Below are 26,311 nucleotides of genomic sequence, written 5' to 3' on the forward strand. Positions count from 1 at the left end.
ATTTTGGGGTTTTTTTTGGGGGGGGAGAGTTTGTTTTATTCAGGTTTCACATATAAATGACATTGTACAATATTTTTCCTTTCTGTGATTTATTTCACTTAGCATAACGCCTTTAAGTTCATCCATGTTGTCACGAATGGTAGAATGTCCTCGTTTTTTTGTTGTTGTTTTATTTTTTAGGAGGTGGGCTGAATAATACTAAGTTGCAAATATTGGTGGGAAAGAATCCTTCTGCCAATGCAGGAGAAGGAAATGGCAACCCACTCTAGTATGCGTGCCTAGACAATCCTGTGTACGGAGGAGCCTGGTAGGCTGCTGACCATAGGGTCGCACAGAGTTGGACACGACTGAAGCGATTTAGCGTGCATGTATGCACGCATGCCAATACAGGAGATGCACGAGAAGCAGGTTCAATCTCTGGATTGGAAATATCCCCTGGAGTAGGAAATGGCAACCCACTCCAGTATTCTTGCCTGGAAAATTCCATGGACAGAGGAACCTGGAGGGCTACAGTCTGTGGGGATCACAAAGAGTCAGACACGCCTGAGGGCACCCACGTAATATTAAGCTGTGTATAATATATACCACATTTTCCTTCTCCATTTATAATGGACTGTTAGGTTGATTTCATATCTTGACTCTTGTAAATAATGCAGCAATGAACATGGAAGTGCATGTATCTTTCTGAGCAGGTGTTCTTATTTGCTTCAGATAAATACTCAGAAGTGAAATTGCTGGATCATATGCTACTTTTATAAAAACACTTTTAAAAGTGACTTTCTGTGTATGATTTCTAATTGTTTTCCTTGCTGTAAAGTAACACTTCCAACATTTAACTTAAATCATCCATGAAGCTTCCATATAGAGAAATCTTGTACAAAAATTATTGCTTTGTGGGCAGTTCAGAAGACAACTGTGCTTCACCTGGGTCTTAGAGTAAAGGCAACATATGGCTGATATTGGGATGACCTAGAAACTGAGCTTAGAGAAGGGAACTGGTATTGAAGTAGTTAAGAATACAAGCCCTGTAACAATATGCAGAAATCTGGAGAAATTGGATTCCCCCTCCCAGAAGTATACCTTGTTTATGAATATGATTGAGAAGATAACCTAGCTGACATCTGGGTAACACAGAATCCTAGGTTTTTGCAGAAAGAACTTTCATCACAAAAGTTATGTTTCTGATGTGCACACAAAAAATATGGCCATTGGTGCAAAACAGAGGGTGGAGTGTCGTAGAATCATAAAATTCTAGCACTTGATCTGTGAGAGTATCACCCAAATGACTCAAACAGTGAGGACAAAAGACAGGTACTAGTTATGTTGGAACCTGAAGCAGAACTGAACTGACCTGACTGTTTAATGCTGAGCATTGTCCAACCTATTGGTTGCTTTGCAAATGACAATGACTTTTTTCTTAAGTACTTATTCATCATTTTTGCTAAGTTTTATGTCTTTGAGCATTTAATATATGTTAACTTATAATACTCAGACCCTGAGGACATATTGATATCATGGAAATTAAAATAGAGGCAGATAAAGTTGCAATTGAATCAGAGGCTGGGAGACAGGAAGAGACTAATTCCAGAATTAAGAAAACAAGGCATGTGGCATATTCTAAACTTGCAAGGGCAACAAGTTGGTCACGAAACAGCAAACTTCATTTGAGTGACTGAGAACAACCCAAACTTCTGAAGCTCTGCAAGGCTGTGCACTTGAGATGAGAGTATGAGAAATGGAAACAGACTCTAACTCAAAGTGAAGTTCATGGCTTGAGTTCAGGAATGTTTCACAAGATTTGACATCTGCTCATCACTTTACAGTGGATGTGATAGAAAAAACATTTTCCTTAAACATGTACAAAATTAAATTTAAAAACAGCAACAGCTCCTTTTATGTCATCCTGGAAAAATCCTGCCAGGACTTCCAGATACAGGAAATTCAAACAGCATTGGCTATCCCTTAATTGCAAAGAAAAGTAGCTCTGATCTACTAAGTTAATAATTACTAGGTTTAAGCATTTTACATATGATCTTTCATTTAATAATTATGTCTCTTGAGGGATATTGGATTCTTTGCAAGGACAGAAAGTTCACCCAAAGCCAAGAGATGACACTGTGATAAAACAAGTCATATATCAAAATTGGATTCACTAGTCAGTTTCTCTATTTTTCAGTTTCTCTATTTCATACACATCTCTTTCTTCAACGATTACGAACACCAAGATACACAGGCATTTGGCAGAAAAAGCCTTTATGGCTCTGAGTCCCTCTCATGTCATCTGAATTAGGGGACATTCAAAGATTATAGGTCGCTATGACAGGGGAAATGTATTGTAACTGGATTTTAACATACATTTGGGTGATCTCTCATGGCAGTATTATGACTTTAGCAAATGGCAGTGATAATAGTCAGGAATTTGGGGGCAACTCAAAGTTGTAAAAGAAAATCAGTACGAAGCCGTTGAGAACACTTAGAACATTGTAAAGCAAGGAGCAGAAGCTCTGCTATGGAGTTTTAATCCTGCATAGTCTATAAATCAATAATTTATAGTATATTTTATACATTCCTTGAAGGATCCAAGCTTTGATCTTTGGCTTCATCTTCGCTCTTGAAATTGAATACAAAGCAAAGTCTTAGAGTAGAATTTGGCACTGTTTGTTGCTAGTCTTAGGGAAACCAAGTCCAAAGCCAGAGATAAACATTTTTCTACTGTAAAATGTTGAAAGCAATCATGCTTATCTCATTCTGTTTGATAAGCAATGCAAATTCAAATAGCTCTCCTTTTCCCCATGTTCACTTCAATTTAGAGTATTCTCAGTAGCATATATGTGACAATTTTACTGTATATTTAAGAGAACATGATATTTAAATTGACTTGAATACATTTTAAAAATCCATTACCAGTACTGTACTTTTTACTTTAGAATATTAAAAATCACTTTCATTTCCTTTTCTCTCGCAATGAATTTTTCCTAGTGATAGCCCATCTTTACATCAGTAATGCAGCCCTGTTGAATAGAACCTTAGCTGTACATGACAAACCTCTTTTCTGGACTGGGCGGTGGAAACACATACTGAGATAAACTGTCAAAACATTATCTTTGGCATCACTGTATAGATCTGACCACTGCACATGGTATTTGACAGTCAGATATGAAATGTTGATGGAAAGGTGGATCCGTCGAGAGCAAAGCCTGACATATTATAGAATGCGTCTACTCCTTCCTCCCACCGATCTCTTCCTTGCCTCTGCACACGTTAAAATTCCATTTGGATATCAGTAAATGCCCCTCCACTAAGCTCCACCATAACCTAGATAAGCATGTGTCCTATGTCTCTAGTAAGGCAACCAGATCAGCAAGTGAGATGATCCCAATCTATTTGCCCCGTTTGCCTGGATTTCTCTTGTACTTACACTAAATAATGCAGATGGGTCTTGCCCCTAGCTCCTTGATGGAACATGCATTTTCCATCTGTGGGTTTGACCTTTTCATCCAACTTAAAGGAAAGTTTAAGCATGTATTGGGATGACTCCTTGGAGGGTTTTTCTCCTTGGGGTACTTCTTATAACTACATATATAATTCTTTTCTGGTTTCCCTCACTAAGAAAAAAGAGGGTGTTAGCATTTTTAAAGGCTCTCTGCATTTTATTATATAAATCAGCTTTCTTGCTTGAGTCAAAGGTCACCCCTTCTGCTGCATAACGATACTTTTCAGTCTAATATTAAAAGCTGGCTTCATTTTACTTTGTAATATAAAGCTTCACTTTGGCATTAATATCATTCAAAAGGCAGCTGCCCACATAATAGGTTTCCTTTTAAGCAAAATGGGAAAACACACATTTATCAAACAATTTTCAGTACGGAGGCTACAGTTTTGATCGCGTCAAAAACCTCAGCCAATCAGGCTGTTACTTACCAAGGATGCCAGATCTGTGCATCTGACAGGATACTGAATAGCCAATGAGTTTATTCCTGCAAGCATATTTATAGAACACTTTATAATATGTAGAGGAGGGGGAGCATGTTTTTTCTTTCTTTTATTATGTATTTCCTAAGCCAATGGAAAAGAGCCCATGTCAAAACTGAGAAATACTTTTGTAAAGAAAATAGCATACTTTCCTGGATATTCTAACATGATGAATAGCAAAAGCAAAATTGAATTTGTCTCACTAGTTGTGCCACGTACTTGTGTAGATTTTATGTCAGTGATGACACTAGAAATGGAAGTTTTCAGTTTTGCTTTTTGTGAATTATTCTGGTAAAATCTTTGCACTTGTAAATAGCTGACCCTAGGTCCAGCTTGGACATGAACTATTCTACTAGGGCTGACATGAGTCTTAGCCATTGGAAGACAGATCTTTCCTGTATATCGCATGTCACCTTGTGCAAACAATGTTAGGATATAGTTTGTTTTACAAAGTTATTTGAAGCTTTCTTCCTGAATGTGTTCATATATTTTTCTTTTCCTTTCTCTAATATGTATTTCCAAAGCATGGACTGCAATCCCTTAGCCTATGATTCTTAACAGCATCATTTTCAAATAATTTATTAAAGCAGCAAAATAATATGGTAGTCAATCCATCTACATGCCGACTTGCAATTTTTTTTTTCCTATTGCATTTGACATTTAATTGCAAATACTGAGATGAAATTGACCCAGAGAAGTCTTGCCAAACTTACCCACAAACAAAAGCCATAGTCAATTCCATCTGTCACCATGATTGATAAGAAAACCAGTGCCTTAATTTCTCAGGTGATTTTCCCTTTCTTCCTGATGAACTTGCCAATCAAACTCAGGAGACAAGCAGGAGAAGAAATAAATGTGTTTCAAAAGAAGGAGCTGTAGTAGGTGAAGGCCTTTGCTGCTGCTGCTTCTCCTATCCTTTTCTTCTTGTTTGTTCTTCCCTCTTTCTCTTCTCTTTCTTCACCTTTTTTTCTATATTTTCTAAGATCTCCAACTCTGGTAAATCGCCAATCTATGGCAAAGCACCCACATATGCCACCTAAAAACCACAAGTGACTACACCAAGCTGTGAGTCTCATAGCTTTCCATTTCAATGTGGTTTTTAATACCTTTTAACCTCAAGCCGTCTGACATATAAGTCTCATGATCCTCTTCCATGTCACAAAATTATATTCTAGAACTGTGTTTACATTGCTGTGTGTGATGGCAGCTAACAACATGATATGCAATTTACAAGGGGTCTCATCATCAACCTTTGGCATTTTTCACTTCAAAAGTAAACACATACACGTGTGTGTGTACAGACACACACTATTTTAAGTGGAGCTCAGAAGTCACAGGACTGGGAACAGCTCACTTCTCAGAAATTCCTGAGAGCTAGAAATGTATCCTCCCCCACGATCAGAGACTCAATCAAATTCTAGCGAAAACAACAACAAAAAGTGGCTACAGTTGTAAGAGACAGCCTGATGTAATTGATCCCAGCCCCTCCGGGAGGATGTTCCTGGGTTAATTAAGAGCACCGCCACCTGCTCGGTGTACTGGCGTCTAACAATTCACTTGAGCAGGTCTATCGCGGATTAGGGCACCGGCTTTTACAGATGTGTGGTGCTGAAACACTAGCCTGCCTATTAAGCTCTAAAGCTGGTTCTTAAACTGTCATAATGCTGGCTGAATTATAGCTGATTGGAATACCGAACACACGAGTGCTGATTGGCTGAAAGCAAATCAAATCTGAGTGAAACCACACTGCACTAATAGAATAATAAGACAGAATGCTTGAGAGAAATTGCTTATACATTGCTTTGCAAAGGTCTCGATCATTCATTTAGGTTTATGGTCTCCAGTAACTAGCCTCTCTGAGATGTTTAAGTAAAACCAACTTTAGCTGGTGTATTTATTTTGGAGCAGTATTGGGACATTCTCGCCTAATAAAAAAAATAATATTTTATGGAAGAACAACAGGTCTTTTAATCTTATACCACCTATGGGTTAACTCATAGAGGTCAAACTATTTATAGAAACTGGTAAAACTTGGCAGCTATAGATTTGTAAAGACTCAAAATATGATTAATTTCTAAACAAATTTTAAGAATTCCTTGACTGGTTAGCCTCAGATGAATTGAGCTTATTATTTTAAGAAAATGAAGGATTATAACTATCGACATTGTGGAGAAGTTATAAATTTACTAAAGGACTAATCAGACTTTTTGATCATATGAAATTAAAGGTACCAGCAAACAGGTTTAAACCAGACTTGCATTGTTTTACATGATTTACCTGTTCCCCGTTTTTCTTTCTGCTCTTTATTATTAGTTGGGCTCTCTGTAGCAGTTTCAGCAGTTGTCTTGTTGTTCAGTCGCTCAGCTGTGTCCCACTCTTTGCGACCCCATGGACTGCAGCACTCCAGGCTAACCTGTCCTTTATCATCTCCCCGAGCTTACTCAGACTCATGTCTATTGTGTCGGTGATGCCATCCAAACATCTCGTCCTCTGTTGTCCCCTTCTCCTTCTGCCTTCAATCTTTCCCAGCATCAGGATCTTTTCTAATAAGTCAGTTCTTCTCATCAGGTGGCCGAAGTATTGGAGTTTCAGCTTCAGCATCAGTCCTTCCAATGAATATTCAGGACTGATCTCCTTTAGGATGGACTGGCTGGATCTCCTTGCAGTCCAAGGGACTCTCAAGGGTCATCTCCAATATCACAGTTCAAAAGCATCAACTCTTCAGCTCTCAGCCTTCTTTATGGTCCAACTCTCACATCCATACATAGCTACTGGAAAAACTATAGCTTTGACTATACGGACCTTTGTCACAAAGTAATGTCTATGCTTTTTAATATGCTATCTAGGTTTGTCATAGCTTTTCTTCCAAGGAGCAAACATCTTTTAATTTCACGGCTGCAGTCACCATCTGCAGTGATTTTGGAGCCCAGGAAAATAAAGTCTGTCACTGTTTCTATTGTTTCCCCATCTATTTGCCATGAAGTGATGTGACCAGATGCCATGATCTTAGTTTTCTGAATGTTGAGCTTTAAGCCAGCTTCGTCACTCTCTTCTTTCACTTCTTTAAAAGGTTTTCAGTTCTTCTTCACTTTCTGCCATATGGGTGGCGTCATCTGTATATCTGAGGTTATTGATATTTTAGTAATGCCAATTTTACAGTATAACTAAGAAAATATTTGACATTCTTTAGATATTAGAAAATTTAAAATATTTTTGTTCAAGTATGCAAAGTTCCTAACCTTTAAATTCTAAATATATTTTCTTTATGTAATTGTCCATTACCTTTAAAAGTTCCATGTCCTTTTACATTAAAGATACTGTGGACATGCAGAATGTTGTTTCTTTTTTCATGTTTTGTTTAATCACCCATATGTTTCTAAGAATATTTATATGGTAAGAATGATTAATATATATTTATGCTTAAGCATTTAAAAAATACTTTGTCTTAATCAAGCATTTCAACACAAGGAATATTACCAACTACATATTTTTAGGCAGGGTCTTTTTGGTTTTCATTATTTTTCATGAAAATTAATAAATGGTTTTTTGTTTATTTTTTACTATACTGCAAGCTTCATAAAACAGAGAAAAGATCCAAAGTCCTCTCTGCTCCCCAATTCATCCACAGAGATTATAACTTTTATTAATTTTTATAAATGACTGAATTTTTGAATATGCATATATATACAAGTTATATATTTTTGTATTTGCTAATTATATTTTTATAAATTTTTATTATAAGTGAAATCATTTTATTAATAAACATTTTTTCTGTAACTGATTTTTTTCATAAGCATTACTTTTAGAGATCTTTCTGCGCCAGTTCATATAGACTTATTTTTTTTATTAATAAGTGCTGCTGAGTTTTTAAGAGGGCGAATGAGTATAATTTAAACATCCTGTATTGACAGAGATTTAGGTTGTTGTCAACATTCATTCTTTATGTTGTAATTAAAATTCATGAAGATACTAGTCTATCACCTATACAAGATATCTCAGAGTAGGTCAGCTGTGTCCAGGGGTAATTCATTTAACATTGAACAGAAATGTGAGTCCTTTAATGCAGATGAAACTCTGCATCACTTCACTGTTCCTCCTGCCTGGAGAACTTCACCCTTTATGTAGTCTCGTGGCTTGCTTTCTCACTCAACTAAACTTCCTGAATCTTTCTTTTCTTTCTTTCTATAATGACTTCTACTCCCACTGTAATTTTACCTACACAAACTACTTATCTTGGTATTTGCTTTTCCATCTTGAAAGCATAAAAACAAGAAAAATCAAAATGTAAAAGTTGCATATTTTTAATCATATATAAAGCTTTTAGTCAAGCTTGTTGTTGTTGCTAAAATAGATTCATGCTAGGGGAAACAGCCTTTGTCTCTGTAAGAAGCATATAATCATGCATGAACCTACTAAATGAGGAAGGAGAAGTTACAGAGGTTCTGTGGTCATCTGAAATGTAATGACACTTAAAGGTACTGGATAGTTTAATGGAAGGCAATTTGTCTACTTTCTATATCACTACAGAGTGGAGTAATCTACTAAGATGTCTTATAGCATGCTTGGTGCTGGAACACCAGGAATCTTACTGACTAGTATTAATATTATTTCATCAAGATTTGCTTCCCAGAAGCTCTACCCTGAGAAAAGTTCTTCCATTGACCACCATGCCTTCTCTTTTCTCTTTTCTTTTGTGTTGCTGAGTCTTCAAGTAGGATAGTTACACTGGCTATATGACATACCATTTATAACCAAATAGAAATAAGAGCTTAGAATACTGTTGTCAATCTTCCTTCACTCACTTATTTGCATGTTACCTATTTTGCACTCCAGAATGCAAGGTTTAAAGGATTCAATTCTCAAACGCTAATATTCTTTAATGGCAACCACTCCAGTATTCTTGCCTGGAAAATCCCATGGATGGAGGAGCCTGGTACGCTACGGTCCATGAGGTCGCAAAAAGTCGGACACGACTGAGCGACTTCACTTTTCACTTTAATATTTTAACTCTCTAAATATAATTGTGTGAATCAAACAACAAATGAATCCTAAGATACTTCAAATAAAAGTAATTCAGCAATTTCAACACATTAAAGGTCAAAGGACATAAAATTATGGAGTAAAATTTGCTTAATAGAATCAGAAGTAAATCCAGGATTGATTCCTACAGCTTTCCACTCAACATCCATTTTACATTTTACATCCCACTAACCACACAACAAAGTATGTAATAAAACCTTGAGGTTAGATTTCTTTTATCATAAATCTATAAAAAGACTTAAATTTTCAAGAAATATGTAAAATTATTAGTGTTAGTATTAAATATGCACTCACTTATATACTCAGCATCTTAAAGAAGCCAGAAAAAGTTAATAGAAACTAGAAGAAACTGTTGGGAATTTAGTATTTGGTCTCACCATTTTTAGTCTCTAATACATTGTGGTTTTCACTGGCATCATTGTTTTTAAGAAATTATAACAAACTTTAGGCAATGACTATTATGGCTAGAGATACTAAGATTATGAAAAGCTTCAACAGCTAGAAAATATTCTAAAAAATTAAATGAGTAATAAATTGCCATACCTTAGAACACACAAAAAAAAAATGCTGTGTATTCCAAATTCCTAGGTTGTCACTAGCTAGTAGGGGAAAAAAAGAAAGAAAATTTGTGCCAACTTCATGCATATTAAACATACATGCCATGTGGCTCAAAAAAAAAAAAAAAAAGAAAATTGGTTGGAATGTAAAAGTAACTTTTTTAAAGGCTTCTCATGAATGTCTGCACTTCCTTTTAATCTCTTTGGCATTTTGTAGTTGGCACTTTCCCTTGGGCTTTTAAAAAAAAATCAAATGCTTTCCTCTGAATAAGAATGAATCACCAACTTATTTCCATGTTTACCAAGAGCAGCTCAAAAGTTACTGATGTTTTTCTTGATGGCAGTCATTTCAAAAGATTTTGTCTCTTGTGAAAATCATTATAAGATGTGAATTTTTTTGTTAGGTTTTCAGTCAAAGATGTTAATTGGTTGCTCAGTCCACTTTGTAACACTTTTTTACATTTTATGATGCCTTGGTTTTGAGTTAGGGAAAAAAAGGAAATTTCATGTTACAAGTCAGAGGAAAAAAGAAAGAACACTCAAGTCAAAAAAAAAAAAAAACTGTCCCTAATCTCTGTGGAGTTGAGCCATCTTTCTGGACTCAAAAGTCCAGGCTATTCTGAAGATCACCTTTAAATTGGTTCCTGAGACAAAAATTAAAGATTATACTAATGTAGGTACTTGCAAATCTTAAAGTCAAACTTCTTGGATATAAAGCAAACAAACAAACAAAACTAATGATTGTGTGAACATACTTTATTTTATTCACTTATTTAGATTTTTAAATTAAACAGTTCACATATTCATACTTACTGAATGTCACCTAAGTGCTCAGCCTTGTGCCAAATTTTCGTGAGGGAGTGATGAGCAGTAACAGACAAAATTTCTTCACCTCAGGAATCATACATAAGTTTTCAAACAGAGGGGAAATCTGTCCACAAGAAGGATGTTTTCTCATCTACCTGTACTGGAGAAGGTTATGAAACAATCCATGTTTGTTACAGAAAGAACTTCTTGACTCCATCTAGGTAGATCTTAAAAAGTAGAAAGAATTTTCTCGTTCCCATGTTTATAGGATATTGCCCATCTTGAATATAGAAGTTCAAGGTAGGTCTTGTGATACTCTTCAGTTAGGTATTGACAAGTTTGTGCCAGAATAGGAATGGCTGAAGCTGCCAGGAGAATATTTTTCTTCCCACTAGAACTTCAGTTTGGTTGTTAGAAAATCCTGGCCACAAGACTGCCCATTAATTCAACATGGAAAATAATTAGAAAAAGATGAAAAAGATCTCAAGTTGCACTCAAAGTTGTATTGACAAACAAATGAGTGAATGAAATAATGTAATTCTTTTAACTGTAAGAGAATGAGAATATTGATAGGATAATAGAAGGGAAGATTTCAGATGAAAATAAAATTCTAACTCAAAATGGAAAGAGAAATACTGCCTTTTGATTTAAAAACAAAGAGTTTGGATATTTTTGGATGGTAAATAAGAAAGTTATTTTATGATATGTGAAGTAATCCTTGATAAAATATGGGAGATCTACTTCTTTCTATATCTTTTTTTGTATTGATTTGCATGTTTAAAGTGTAAATCAATTGAAGATCAAAACACCCAAATTAATCTCTGAATACATAATGTTCTTCTGAGGTTTGTTTTCTCCTTTGAGGAGGGTAGAAGTGGCCTCACAGAAGGGGGAAGAGAAAGCAGGGTTTATAAAAAGGTTGAAGAGGAACCATTTAATTCTCACCATACTAGGCTTTCCCAGGAACGATTATGTGCTTCTTATGAATGTGACATTGAAAATCTGTACTTTTTATAGTACACAGTGGGAAAAAATGTAAGCTGTAAAATGTTGCTTTAAAAACGTGTTTAAAAACAGTGTTCTGACACTTTATTGCACAATGAGCTCTTACATTAAGCATTTATGGCAGCTACAAATTCACAGCATGGTTTTGATGCAGTAATAAAAAGCACCAAAATGGGTCCAACTGACATTTTACAGCCAGAACAAAGGTTTGAAAGTTTAAACTTATCTGTAACTACTACATGTTACATATTAGCTACATTATCTGTAACAAGATTATATGTTTCCTATCCCACAGATATTTCTAAGGGTAAATTATTAGTAAATTTGGTATTTCACCCACTTTGGAGGACAAAGAACATGTATTTGTATGGTCAAGCAAATTAGTAAGGACTCTGGTGTTTATTTTTGACCACTGAGTACATACACAGTTCATCCAAAATTCATGCTTGCCCAAAGGAATGGACCAATCTCATTTATACTCTTCCCTGAGGTTCCAGCCAGTCCCTAGTCGTTTTGTACCCATTAAGGATATTGAATCAAAAATTCTCTCAGGTATTCTGTCAATTTTCTACAAGGCTTTGGGCAAAATACTGAGAATGCCTTTGAAGCTCTCAATCATCCAACACAATCACAAACATGCATTTGGGTCCAATCTTCCAAATACTCAAATCCCCCCACTACCACTCCCGCAACTGTGGCTCCTTATCAATATCAGATCAGGATGTTGGCAGAGTGATTATTTTGCCTAGAGCTCACCCAAAACAAATAACAATCTCTAAGTTGCTGGTTTGAAACCTTAAGAGAGTGGGTATTTGAAAACAGGTGTTCTATGTAATTCTGGCAGTTCATATGCAGGGCTTCCAAGGTGTGGTTAAGTCTTTAAAAATGCATAGTTAAGCAGGTAGCTAGTTGCATAGCATTTTCAGTGGGAGTGAACAATCGGAAGCTTTAGTTAATTCATGAATCTGTCTATGGAAAAAGAATTAGAATTATTTTCCTAAGCCAATATTTTGTGAAATTGCCACTGCCAAAAGGCTCATGACTTGGACGTAGCATAGTCCAGAGTTTCAGCATCGCAACAGAAGCCAAGATGTACTCCTCCCCAAGGGCTGGTAGCATTTGCCTGAATGCCACATTCATCAATTTTAATGTTGGATAGACATTTTGGGATTGAGTTATATAAAGATACTTACCAGTCAATCTATTTTCAATATTCTGGACAAATTAAGTATATGCCATCAGAGATCAAACAATTTAGATTATTAAAAATCTAATGGCTCAAAAAGCATGATATAAATCCACCAATATTTGATCAGGTCTTTTTTTTTTTAAGCTTTTAACATACATCACTTCATTTGATATACATCTGTGCTCTTTGATAGCACAATTACCATTTAGATATATGACAACATATATGTAGAATCAGAAATCTTTAATTCTTTAAAACATATTTTATGATAACATCATAATGTCATGTCATTAAAACCCTTCAATTAAAATCCTGGAGTTTTACCAAATTTCCTTTTGTTTCTTTTTGAGGCAAATTTCAATTCCTTAAATCACACGGGCCATAATGCTGTCTTGCATACATAGGTTTGGTGCCATCCCTGAAAATACTGTGTGTATACTGACAGACTATAACATATGATTCTTTCTAGCTCAAAGATATTTCATTGGGCATCTTATATAATATTATATTACATACCCGCATGCTCATTTGTGTCCAACTCTATGTGACCCTGTGAACTGCATTCCACCAGGCTCCTCTAGAATTTTTCAGGCCAGAATACTGGTGTTGGTTGCCATTTCCTAATCCAGAGCATCTTCTCAACCCAGGGATCAAATCTGTGTCTCTTGCATCTCCTGCATTGGCAGGTGGATTTTTTAGCACTGTGCCACCTGGAAAGCCCTATAATATTATGTTATACATATATAATTTACATATTTATTATACACAATGTATTATACATGTGTAATTATATTCATTTCTTAATCTCTTACAGGCAAGATATGCTGTTCACTTTCATGTACAAATAAGAGAAGCATTACATTGAAACTTTAAAAGATATCTGGATAGTTTTTATTACTTTGTACAACTGAACAGAAGTAGTCATTTTAAAAAAGTAATAATCTCTACTTCATTGTTACTATTACTAGCTTTTGCTAATTACTAGTGTTATTAATACACTTGTAACAAATTCAAAAATGTAGGAATGTTTCATATACACTAAAAATCATCTACTGTGACTCATGTCAATCCTGCTCTTAACTCCTAGGACTTTGGCATTATTCTCCCCATACCTTTACTGATACCTATTTAATGTGTATATTATTAAATAAGATTATACAATTTGATTTTTAAAATTAACTATATAACTTATATTTCAAGTATAGAAAGTAATCTCTCCCTGCCTCAAAGACCATTTAAAAACACTTAGATTTTATTTTATGACTTTATTTTCTTCAGTTAGATTTTTCAGTCTACCTACAACTTGGGGAAATTGTATTGTGCAGGTATTTTTATTTCAAAGTGCTTAGCCAGTAGTCACAGTGACACATAATAAATTATTATAACTCTTTGACTCTGAGTTTTGAATAAAATGAAAATGCTGTATTGTATAGAAGGGCAGAGATTTATGAAAACAATCTTAAACTGGACCAACAACAAAGTTAGATAGCTTGGTTGGTTGTTTCAAGCAGGAATCGTGTAGGAGATGGAGTACAGAAATATCTACTGAGGATTCTTAGTAAGATTTTCAAATTACACTCAAAAAGCTATCAAAATATATATTCCGTCAACACAAGAAGTACCTGTTTCTATTAATGCTTTAAAAAGCCAGTGTATTGGAAAGAGAGGGACAGCGTTATCAAGCTGGTTGTATGAAGAGCTAGGAAAGAGAGAAGGGAAGAGAAACATTTAAAGATAGATCTGTTTTCATGCAGATTTAAACTCATAGGTGTTGCTTTTTTTTAATCATCAATAAATATATTTTCCAGATAAGATTAGAAAATAATGTTTGAGTTACTGAAATGGTAAATCAACTAATTCAACCCTCTAAATCTGGATGTTTATTTTTAAATGCTTGCAAATGATTTGGTGGCAGCAGTGTTGATGATAACAGAAATAAAAATTAAATATCAGTACTAACATTCAATTGAGGAAGTTGATATATTGATATTAAAAAAGTAATGTTGATACTAAATATTGATAAATTTAAAATTGTATTCAACAACTTAATTGCACTAATTTTTTAAATTATAAAGTTATATTTTAATAAAAAACAAAATTGGCATGAGCTCAGGTACCAAAAAGAGGAGAAAGAGGACGCTGAGTAAAGACTTGCAGCCTATGCTGCCTTTTCGGAAGATTTCAAAATAAAACATTTCAAAATAATTGTCTGTTCTATAACTATAGACCTGGTGTTCTTAACTTAGCATCTATGGAACCTCTAGGTATGGAGACGAGGTCACAAAATCTCCTGAAATTGTGTACAAAATTCTTTACTGCTTGTGGTGGCAATATGTAACACATGCCTTCTTTTCATATAAATAATTTGTGGCTTTCATCAAAATCACAGAGGAATTCATGGCCCCAGAGGTTAACAATCAGTGATATAGACCTCAGGGTGTACCAGACACTTTCAGAGTTATTAGTAGTTTGATTCTTACATTATAGGAGCAGACCTGGCATTCAGCCCAGGATACTTATGTTTCCTTGTCTCTGTGGTTCAGAGAAAAGTGGCCTAGTAAAATCATTTTCACTAAACTACAGTTACTAAATGTATAGGCTTCTCCTGTAGTGTTTGCATTTGATGGAAAAAGATATGAAGTTGCTTTATAGATCCTTGGGTAAGGACAAATACTTATGGTAGGGGTTGGGTAAGAGACTTCCCAGTTTTTCTTATGTGTTATCCATTAGGTAAATGCAGCATCAATGAGTGAAGAAATGAGTATCTCTTAAGTGATAAACATTTCACTTTAATTGGGTCACTTCAAGGGGGAAAAAACAAAACAAAACAAAAAATGTTCCTTTGAATAGTGAAAGCTGTATGCATTTGTTTGAACCCTGTAATTTAAATGCCAGGCTTCACAAGTGGCGTCAGTGGTAGAGAATCAAACACAAGAGATGTGGGTTTGATCCCTGGAACAGGAAGCTCTCCTGGAGAAGGAAATGGTGCTCCACTCCAGTATTGTTGTCTGGAAAATTTCATGGACAGAGGAGCTTGACTGGAAAATTCCATGGCCATGGGATTGCAAAGATCAGACACGACTGAACACACACATGCACATTTGATGCCATGATTTTTGAAACAGGAGAATTATTACCCTGTAAATAATACTGTAATAAATGTATTATTGTTGTTCAGTCATGCAGTAGTGTCAAAATCTTTGAACCCTGTGGACTGCAATAGGCTAGACCTCTTTGTCCCTCATCATCTCGGAAATTTTCCCAAGTTCATGTTCAATGAGTTGGTGATGCCATCCAGCCATCTCATCCTCTGATGCCCTTTCTCCTTCTGTCCTCAATCTTTCCCAGTATCAGGGATTTTCCAGTGAGTCATCTCTTTGCATCAGATGACCAAAGACTGGAGCTTCAAATGGAGTATCAGTCCTTCCAATGAGTATTCAGGATTGATTTCCCTTAAGATTGACTAGTTTGATCTCCTTGCTGTCAAAGGAACTTTCAGAAGTCTTCTCCAGCACCACAGTTTGAAGGCATCAACTCTTTGGCACTCTTCTTTGTGAGCGGTCCAGCTCTCACAACCATAAGAGAAAACTGGGAAGACCATAGCCTTGACTATACAGAGTCAAAATTGTGTTGAATTGAAGTTGAAAATTTCAAAATGAATTGAAAAATCACTCAACTATACTACTGAAACTGTAGTTGAGCGACTTTTCAAAAGCCCACGAAAACAAACAAAACACCTCAGAAAAATCTACCTTGTAAGATAAGCATCCATTCTTTCCTAGAAGAGTAATTTTTCTTCACTTTCCTGTCCTGAAACACATAGACATGACACTATCTGAATTTCAGTCAAGCTAAAACAGAATCAGTTCAGTTTAGCTGCTCAGTCATGTCCGATTCTTTGCGACCGCATGGACTGCAGCACACCGGACTTCCCTGTCCATCACCAATTCCCGGAGCTTGCTCAAGCTCATGTTCATTGTTTGTGATGCCATTCAACCATCTAATCCTCTGTCATCGCTTCCTCCTCCTGCCTTCAATCTTTCCCAACATCAGGGTCTTTTCTAATAAGTGAATTTTTCACATCAGGTGACCAGATTATTTGAGCTTCAGCTTCAGGATCAGTGTTTCCAATGAATATTCAGCATTGATTTCCTTTAGGACTGACTGGTTTGATCTTGCTGTCAAAGGGACTCTCAAGAGTCAAAAGCATCAATTCTTTGGTACTCAGCTTTCTTTATGATCCAACTCTCACATCCATACATGACTACTGGAAAAGCCATAGCTTTGAATATATGAAACTTTGTTGGCAAATTAATGTCTCTGCTTTTTAATACGCTGTCTAGGATTATCATAGCTTTTCTGCCAAGGAGCAAGTGTCTTTTAAGTTCATGGCTGCAGTCATCATCTGCAGTGATTTTGGAGCCCAAGAAAATAAAGTCTGTCACTGTTTCCATTGTTTCCCCATCTATTTACCATGAAGTGATGGAACTAGATGTCATGACGGAGTTTTTTGAATGTCAAGTTTTAAGCCAAATTTTTAACTCTCCTCTTTCACTTTCATCAAAAGGCTTTTTAGTTCTTCTTCAGTTCCGTTCAGTTCAGTTCAGTTCAGTCACTCAGTCAGGTCAAACTTTTTGCAACCCCATGGACTGCAGCATGCCAGACTTCCCTGTCCATCACCAGCTCCCAGAGAGCTTGCTCAAACTCATGTCCATTGAGTCAGTGATGCCATCCAACCACTCTGCCATCCCCGTCTCCTCCTGTCTTCAGTCTTTCCCAGCATCAGGATCTTTTCAAATGAGTGAGTTCTTCACATCAGGTTGCCAAAGTATTGGAGTTTCAGCTTCAGCATCAGTCCTTCCAATGAATATTCAGGACTGATTTCCTTTAGGATGGACTGGTTGGATCTCACTGCAGTCCAAGGAACTAACAAGGGTCTTCTCCAACACCACAGTTCAAAAGAATCAGTTCTTTGGTGTTCAATTTGCTCTATAGTCCAACTGTCACATCCATACATGACTACTGGAAAAACCAGAGATTTGAGTAGACAGACTTTTGTTGGCAGAGTACTGTCTCTGATTTTTAATAGGCTGTGTAGGTTGGTCATAGCTTTTCTTCCAAGGAACAAACATCTTTTAATTTCATGGCTGCAGTCACCAACTGCAGTGATTTTGGAGCCCGAAAAAATAGTCTCTCACTGTTTCCCTTGTTTCCCTATCTATTTACCATGAAATGATGGGACTGGTTGCAGTGACCTTAGTTTTCTGAATGTTGAGTTTTAAGTCAATTTTTTTCACTCTCCTCTTTCACTTTCAAGAGGTCCTTTAGTTCTTCCTGACTTTCTGCTGTAAGGGTGGTGTCATCTGCATATCAGAGGTTATTGCTACTTCTCCCAGCAATTTTGATTCTAGCCTGTGCTTCATCTACTGCAGCATTTTGCATGATGTGCTCTGTATATGTTAATGTTATATGTATATGTTTATGTTAAATAAGCAGGGTGACAATATACAGCCTTGACATACTCCTTTCCAGTATGGAACCAGTCTGTTGTTTCATGTTCAGTTCTAACTGTTGCTTCTTGGCCTACATACAGATTTCTCAGGAGGTAAGGTGTTCTAGCATTCCCATCCCTTTAAGAATTTTCCAAAATTTCTTGTGATTCACACAGTCAAAGGCTTTGGTATAGTCAATAAAGCATAAGTAGATGTTTTTCTGGAACTCCCTTGCTTTTCCAATGATCCAACAGGTGTTGGCAAATTGATCTCTGGTTCCTCTGCCTTTTCTAAATCCAGTTGGGCCATCTGGAAGTTCATGGTTCACATACTGTTGAAACCTGGCTGGGAGAATTTTGAGCATTACTTTGCTAGCATGTGAGATGAGTGCAATTGTGCAGTAGTTTGAACATTCTTTGGCATTGCCTTTCTTTGGGATTCGAATGAAGACTGACATTTTCCAGTCCTGTAGCCACTGCTGAATTTTCTAAATTTACTGGAATATTGAGTGCAACAGTTTCACAACATCATCTTTTAGGATTTGAAATAGCTCAACTGAAATTCCGTCACCTCCACTAGCTTTGTTTTTAGTGGTGCTTCCTAAGGCCCGCTTGACTTCACATTCCAGGATGTCTAGGTGAGTGACCACACCTTCACCTTCATTATCTGGGTCATGAAGATCTTTTCCGTACAGTTATTCTGTGTATTGTTGCCACCTCTGCTTCAGATCTTCTGCTTCTGTTAGGTCCATACCATTTCTGTCCTTTATTGTGCCCATTTTTACATGAAATGTTCCCTTGGTATCTCTAATTTTCTTGAAGAGATCTCTAGTCTTTCCCAATCTATTGCTTTCCTCTATTTCTTTGCACTGATCACTGAGGCTTTCTTATCTCTCTTGCTATTCTTTAGAACTCTGCATTCAAATGGGTATATCTTTCCTTTTCTCCTTTGCCTTTAGCTTCTCTTCTTTTCACAGCTATTTGTAAGACCTCCTCAGACAACCATTTTGCCTTTTTGCATTTCTTTTTCTTGGGGATGATTTTGATCACTGCCTCCTGTACAATGTCATGAACCTCCATCCATAGTTATTCAGCCACTCTGTCTATCCGACCTAATCCCTTGAATCTATTTGTCACTTACACTGTATAATCATAAGGGATTTGATTTAGGTCATACCTGAATGGTCTAGTGGTTTTTCCCACTTTCTTCAATTTAAGTCTGAATTTTGTAATAAGGAGTTAATGATCTGAGCCACAGTCAGCTCCCAGTCCTGTTTTTGCTGACTGTATAGAGCTTCTCCATCTTTGGCTGCAAAGAATATAATCAGTCTGATTTTGGTATTGACTGTCTGGTGATGTCCATGTGTAGAGTCTTCTCTTGTGCTGTTGGAAGATGGTGTTTGCTATGACCAGTAGTGCGTTCTCTTGGCAAAACTCTATTAGCCTTTGTCCTGCTTCATTGTGTACTCCAAAGCCAAATTTGCCTGTTACTCCAGGTGTTTCTTGACTTCCTACTTTTGCATTCCAGTTCCCTATAATGAAAAGGACATCTTTTCTAGGTGTTAGTTCTAGAAGGTCTTGTAGGTCTTCATAGAACTGTTCAAATTCAGCATCTTCAGCTTTACTGGTTGGGGCATAGACTTGGATTACTCTGATATTGAATGGTTTGCCTTGGAAATGAACAGAGATCAATCTGTCATTTTTGAGACTGCACCCAAGTACTGCATTTTGGACTCTATTGTTGACTATGATGGCTACTCCATTTCTTCTAAGGGATTCTTGTCCACAGTAGTAGATATAATAGTCATCTGAAATAAATTCTCCCATTCCAGTCCATTTTAGTTCACCTACTCCTAAGATGTCAATGTTCACTCTTGCTGTCTCCTGTTTGATCACTTCCAATTTACCTTGATTCATGGACCTAACATTCCAGGTTTCTATGCAGTATTGTTCTTTACAGTATTGGACTTTACTTCCATTACCAGTCACCTCTGTTACTGGGTATTTTTTTGCTTTGGCTCCATCTCTTCATTCTTTCTGGAATTATATCTCCATGCTTCTCCAGTAGCATATTGGGCACCTACCAACCTGGGGAGTTCACCTTTCAGTGTCCAATCATTTTGCCTTTTCATATTGTTCATGGGGTTCTCAAGGAAAAATACTGACGTGGTTTGCCATTTCCTTCTCCAGTGGACCACGTTTTGTAAGAACTCTCCACCATGACCCAAGGCCAAATTTGTACTTGGGTGGCTCCACATGCCATGACTCATAGTTTCATTGAGTTAGACAAGTCTGTGGTCCAGGTGGTCAGTTTGATTAGTTTTCTGTGATTGCGGTTTTCATTCTCTCTGCCTTCTGAGAGATAAGGATAGGAAGTTTATGGAAGCTTCCTGATAGGAGAAACTGCCTAAGGGGGAAACTGGGTCTTGTTCTAATGGGCAGGCCATGCTGAGCAAATCTTTAATCCAGTTTTCTGTTCTTCACTTTCTGTCATAAGGTGGTGTCAGCTGCATATCTGAGGCTATTAATATTTCTCCTAGAAATCTTGATTCCAGCTTGTGCTTCATCCAGCCGGCATTTTGCCTGATGTACTCTCTGTATAAGTTAAATAAGCAGGGTGACAATATACAGCCTTGACGTACTCCCTTCCCATATGGAACCAGTCTGTTTTTCCATGCAGTTCTTATTCTTGCTACTTGACCTGCATACAGATCTCAGGAGGCAGGTAAGGTGTTCTGGTATTCCCATCTCTTAGAGAATTTCCCACAATTTGTTGTGATCCACACAGTCAGAGTTTTTTCGATAGTCAATGAAGCAGAAGTAGATGTTTTTCTGGAATTCTCTTGCTTTATCTATGATTCAGCAGATGTTGACAATTTGATCTCTGGTTCCTCTGCCTTTTCTGAGTCTATCTTGAACATCTGGAAGTTCTTGGTTCATGCACTGTTGAAGCCTAGCTTGGAGAATTTTGAGCATTTTTTTCTAGTGTGTGGAATGAGTGCAACTGTGTGGTAGTTTCAACATTCTTTGGCATTGCCTTTCTATGGGATTGGAATGAAAACTGACCTTTCTAGTCCTGTGGCCACTGGTGAGTTTTTGAAAATTGCTGACATATTGAATATAGCACTTTAACAGCATCATCTTTGAAATTTGAAATAGCTCAGCTGGAATTCCATCACCTCCACTATCTTAGTTCATACTAGTGCTTTCTAAGGCCCACTTGACTTTGCACTCCAGGAGGACTGGATCTAGGTGAGTGATCACATCATCGTGGTAATCAAGATCTTTTTTGTATAGTTCTTCTGTGTATTCTTCCCACCTTCTCTTAATATCTTCTGTTTCTGTTAGGTCCGTACCACTTCTGTCCTTTACTTGCCCATCTTTGCATGAAATGTTCCCTTGGTATCTCTAATTTTCTTGAAAAGATCTCTAGTCTTTCCCAATGTATTGTTTTCCTCTATTTCTTTGCACTGATCACTGAGGAAGGCTTTCTTATCCCTCCTTGCTATTATTTGGAACTCTGCATTCAAATAGGAATATCTTTCCTTTTCTTCTTTGCCTTTCACTTTTCTGCTCAGCTATTTTTAAGGCCCCCTCAGACAACCATTTTGCCTTTTTGCATTTCTTTTCCTTGGGGATGATTTTAATCTCTGCCTCCTGTACAATATTATGAACCTCCATCCACAGTTCTTCAGCCACTCTGTCTATCCGATCTAATCCCTTGAATCTATTTGTCATTTCTGCTGTATAATCATAAGGGATTTGATTTAGGTCATACCTGAATGACCTAATGGTGCAGTGGTTTCCCTACTATCTTCAATTTAAATCCTAATTTGGCAACAAGGAGTTCAAGATCTGAGCCACAGTCAGCTCCTGGTCTTGTTTTTGCTGACTGTACAAAGCTTCTCCATCTTCACCTGCAAAGTCTATAATCAATCTGATTTCATTATTGGCCATCTGATGATGTCCATGTGTAGATTCATCTCTTGTGTTGTTTGAAAAAACATAGATAGTAGTCAAAATATTTTAAAATGCCTAAATTTTAGCTAATCAGAATTTTGACCCTCTGCTTATCCAGCTCCTAGTCATTGTTTTTCAAACTTTGTGACCCCATGGACTGCAGCACGCCAGGCTCCTTGTTCTTCACTGTCTCCTGGAATTTGTTCAAACTCATGTCTATTGAGTCTGTGATGCCATCAAACCATCTCATCCTCTGTTGCCTCCTTCTCCTCTTTCCTTCAGTCTTTCCCAGCATCAGCGTCCCTGATTTAAATACTTTCCTTTATGATGCCAATTTTAAGTTTTAACCCATATTAATCTCCTTTTCTAAGATCATGAAACATATACCAAAATATTTTGATGAGTATGCACCTTTTATGTTTGCTTCTAGTTTTTATATTATTGTTATTATTGATGTTTCTTGAAAATAGAAAAAATATATATTTATATAGATTTTGATTAAGAACACATACCCTGGAGTCAGATAGCAAAAGTTTGATTTCCAGCTCTTCCACTTCCTACAATGTAATTCTGAGTGCTTTCCCCTAAGTTCTCGAGGGTCAGTTTTCTCATATATAAATTAAGGTTAGTGGTGCAAATGTCATGAGATAGTTGTGATGATTAATGAGTAAAACAGGTGAAAACCTAGACTAGTGAATGACCTAACCTATGTACAGGCATACCTCATTTTATGCACTTCACTTCATTGCACTTTGCAGATACTGTATTTTATAAGAAACTGAAGGGTTATGGCAACTGTGTAATAATTACCGAAAATGAAAGAAGACCTTGAACTGATTAATTCATGTGATTTTTTAAACTTCTTGTTGTCATTGTGTTTATTTGTCGAATATTTTAAGACTACAGTTTCCCGGATGTAAAGAAATGTGACCTTCAGGCCTTTTCAAAAACTTTTTCTAAAGTGATGAAAAATGTGAATGAAGTATAGATGAGATCTCAAGAAAAAATTAAGAAAGAATGTATTTCCTTGTAGAAATCACTCGCCTTCCTAATTCAGAATGTATACCATAGTGCCTAGCATACTATACGAACCAGATGAATATTAATTTTCTCTGTCCCTTTCCTTTACTCTATCACCCTGGGCTAGGAAACTAAAATATAGCTGGTGGTTTAATCTACCTAGGGAAAAAGAGAAAGAGAGAGGAAAAGAGATATAGTTAGGGATATGTAAATTTCATAGTTGCTTCACTATTTTAAGTTATCTTGTCATAACCAGGTTTCACACACATCCCAGTGTGTAGCATATATTATTAGATGATGTTTCTGGGTTTTAGATAGACTGTATTTTAAACTTATTGAAAGCCTGTAAATAAAAGAAATATTTTTAATGGTCATGGAGTTAGATTTTCTACTTCCTGTTGTATCAGTTACAAAAGTTGATTCTGTGAGAAATTTATTTTATCAGGTTTTCAAATTTATCAGCAAAAGTATCTTTTTAACATCTATAGGGTCTAGATGTTATTGTTTTTTTTTTTTATTTTGGATATTGTTGGCTGTTTTGTCTCTTTCTTTATTAGTCTTATTAGGGGTGATCAATTTTATTAAACATTTCCTAAACCTAAGTTTTGTCTTTATTGCTTGTCTGTTTCATAAATCAAATTCTAAGGGCTATATTACTATCATACAGCTTATGATATACTTTGTTGTCAATGTCTTATCAGGTCAGTTTTTTTAGACCATTTGTGACTTCTTCCTTAGCATTCAAAATATGTTGTTTAATTTCCCAACCATTCCTATATATTTTATATAAATTCTTCTTATAGGTCTCAAATTTAATACAATTGATTTATGATTTATTTAGGATCCTTGATATGTATTAAGACTTTCTCCCTGTATGGCCCAGCATATTCTCTACCTGGTAAATGCTCTCTGTGCAATTGAGAAAGATATATTTTCTATTGACGACAGGTAGAGTCTTGATGAGTTGATAGTATTGTTTGAATCATCTATATTCTTACTGATATTTTGGCTTCTGTTTATATCAACTCCCAAGAAACTAGTGTGAAATTCTGAAACTCTGAACAGACTTTTCAGTTTAGTCCTGTGATTCTTTCAATTTTTGCATTATGTGTTTGGAAGCAGCTGTGATATTAGGTATACACACACGATTGTTTGTCTTGATGATTTGACTCATAATTGAAGATATTCCTCTTTTTCTCTCATAATATTTTCTGTCCTGAAGTCTAATTTTTAATATAGCTACATCAGATTTTTTACAATCTTTTGCATAGTATAACTTTTCTTTTGATTTTGAAATATCTATATATTTATCTTTAAATTGTATACCTTCTAAAAACATGCAATTGAGTTTTCTTTCCTTACTGTATTTTATTGAATGGAATAGATTATATACTCAATTATTTTTCCTCATTTATTTTCTCAATTATCTATTTTTTAGTTGTGAATCTTTATATTAGTTTATTAGATACTCTAGAGCTTAGAATATACTTCTTTGAGTTATCTTGGTCTAACTTCAAAAAGTACAGTTACATTTTCAATAAATAATAATCTTACTATTGTGTATGTTTACTTATCATCCTTCTGACTTTTATTCTATTTTAATAAATAAGAAATAATAATTATTTAATAAATAAGAAATAATAATTCTCATATCTTAATAAATGCTATAAATACAAGAACTGCTTATACTTCAATAATTAAGAGTTATATAAAAAAAGTTATATTTATCTATTATCCATCTATCAATATGTCTACTTATCTCTCTGTATACAATACATATACACATATATAGAGAGATATGCATATATACATATATATACAATTATATCTATGTCTATATAGAGAGACATATAACAAGTTAGTTTATTAACACCTTTACTCCTGATGTTCTTCATTCTTCTGTAAAATTGATTTTCTATCTGATGTTACAGTTATTGTCTAAAGAATTAAAAAATAGGATATGGAATATGTGATTGATTGATTTATTTACTTTGCTTTTTGGAGGTAGAGTTTTGTTGTTTCTGATCAGAAGTCAGCTGCCGTTCTCATTATTTTTCCTTCTATGTAATGTGTCTTTTTCCTCTGACTGATTTCAAGATTTTTTAAATCTTTGCTTTTAAATACTTTGATTATTATGTTCCCTGATTTTTTTTATTTATCCTATTTGATATTTATGTCCCCTGATTTATTTTTTATTTATCCTATTTGTAGTTAACTGAACTTATTTAATGGGTGGAATGATTTCTTTCATAAATGTTGGAGCAATTTACGACCATTATCTCTTCAGATATTTCTTGGCTCTATTTTCTCCCTCTTCTTCCTCTATGATACTAGTTACACATATGTTAGACCATTTGATATTACCTTCAAATATTGTATACTGGTTCCTTGTTTATTTTTTTATTCATATCACTCTGCTTTCACATTTATTGACACCATCCATTACTGATCTCTATTGATTGATCCACCAAATAATTATTTTTGTCACTTTTTTTAAAATTAGCTTTGTCATTTAGACCTTTTATATAGTTTCCATTTCTCCACTGGAATTCTCCACCTGCTTATGCATTCTGAAACCTTTTCAGTATACATTACCATACTTATCATAGTAACTTTTAAATTACTCTCTAAAAATTCTAACAACTGACTATCTTGCTTAATTCTTTTGACCATGTTTTTCTTTGGTGATAGATTATATTTTCTTGCTATTTTTTATGTCTTATGTGAGTTTTGATTGAATAACAAACATAAATAAAATTTAAAGTAATTGTAGGAGACCTGGGTTCTATCCCTGGGTTGGGAATATCCCCTGGAGGAGGACATGGCAACCCATTCCAGTATTCTTGCCTGGAGAATCCCGATGGACAGAGGAGCCCAGAGAGCTACAATCTATGGGGTGGCAGAGTCGAACACAACTGAGCAACCAACACACAACACAAAGTAAATGATATTTACAGCTAGAAATGATAATACCTCTTCCATCTGACCATTATTATGTGGGTTGTCAGTCTAGTTCCAGTATAGTCTATATTTGCAATGAGTGTGAACTTTCCATTGCTTTAGTTGAATTCATTTCACCCAAACTTAGTGTTACTGGACATGGGATCTGAATTCTATAGTGTTTCCTTATTCTTTCCTGCCTCTCCTTCCTGTAGATGGCTTCTGCCTAGTGACCATGAAAGCCTTCGGTTGCTTATGGGATATCACTCAGACATCCTGCTTCTTTCCTTGTCCTCAGACTTCAGTGAACCCTATATGCCTCTGCCTCAG

Source organism: Cervus elaphus, chromosome 9 (genome assembly GCF_910594005.1).
Source record: "Cervus elaphus chromosome 9, mCerEla1.1, whole genome shotgun sequence".
Lineage (NCBI taxonomy): Eukaryota > Metazoa > Chordata > Mammalia > Artiodactyla > Cervidae > Cervus > Cervus elaphus.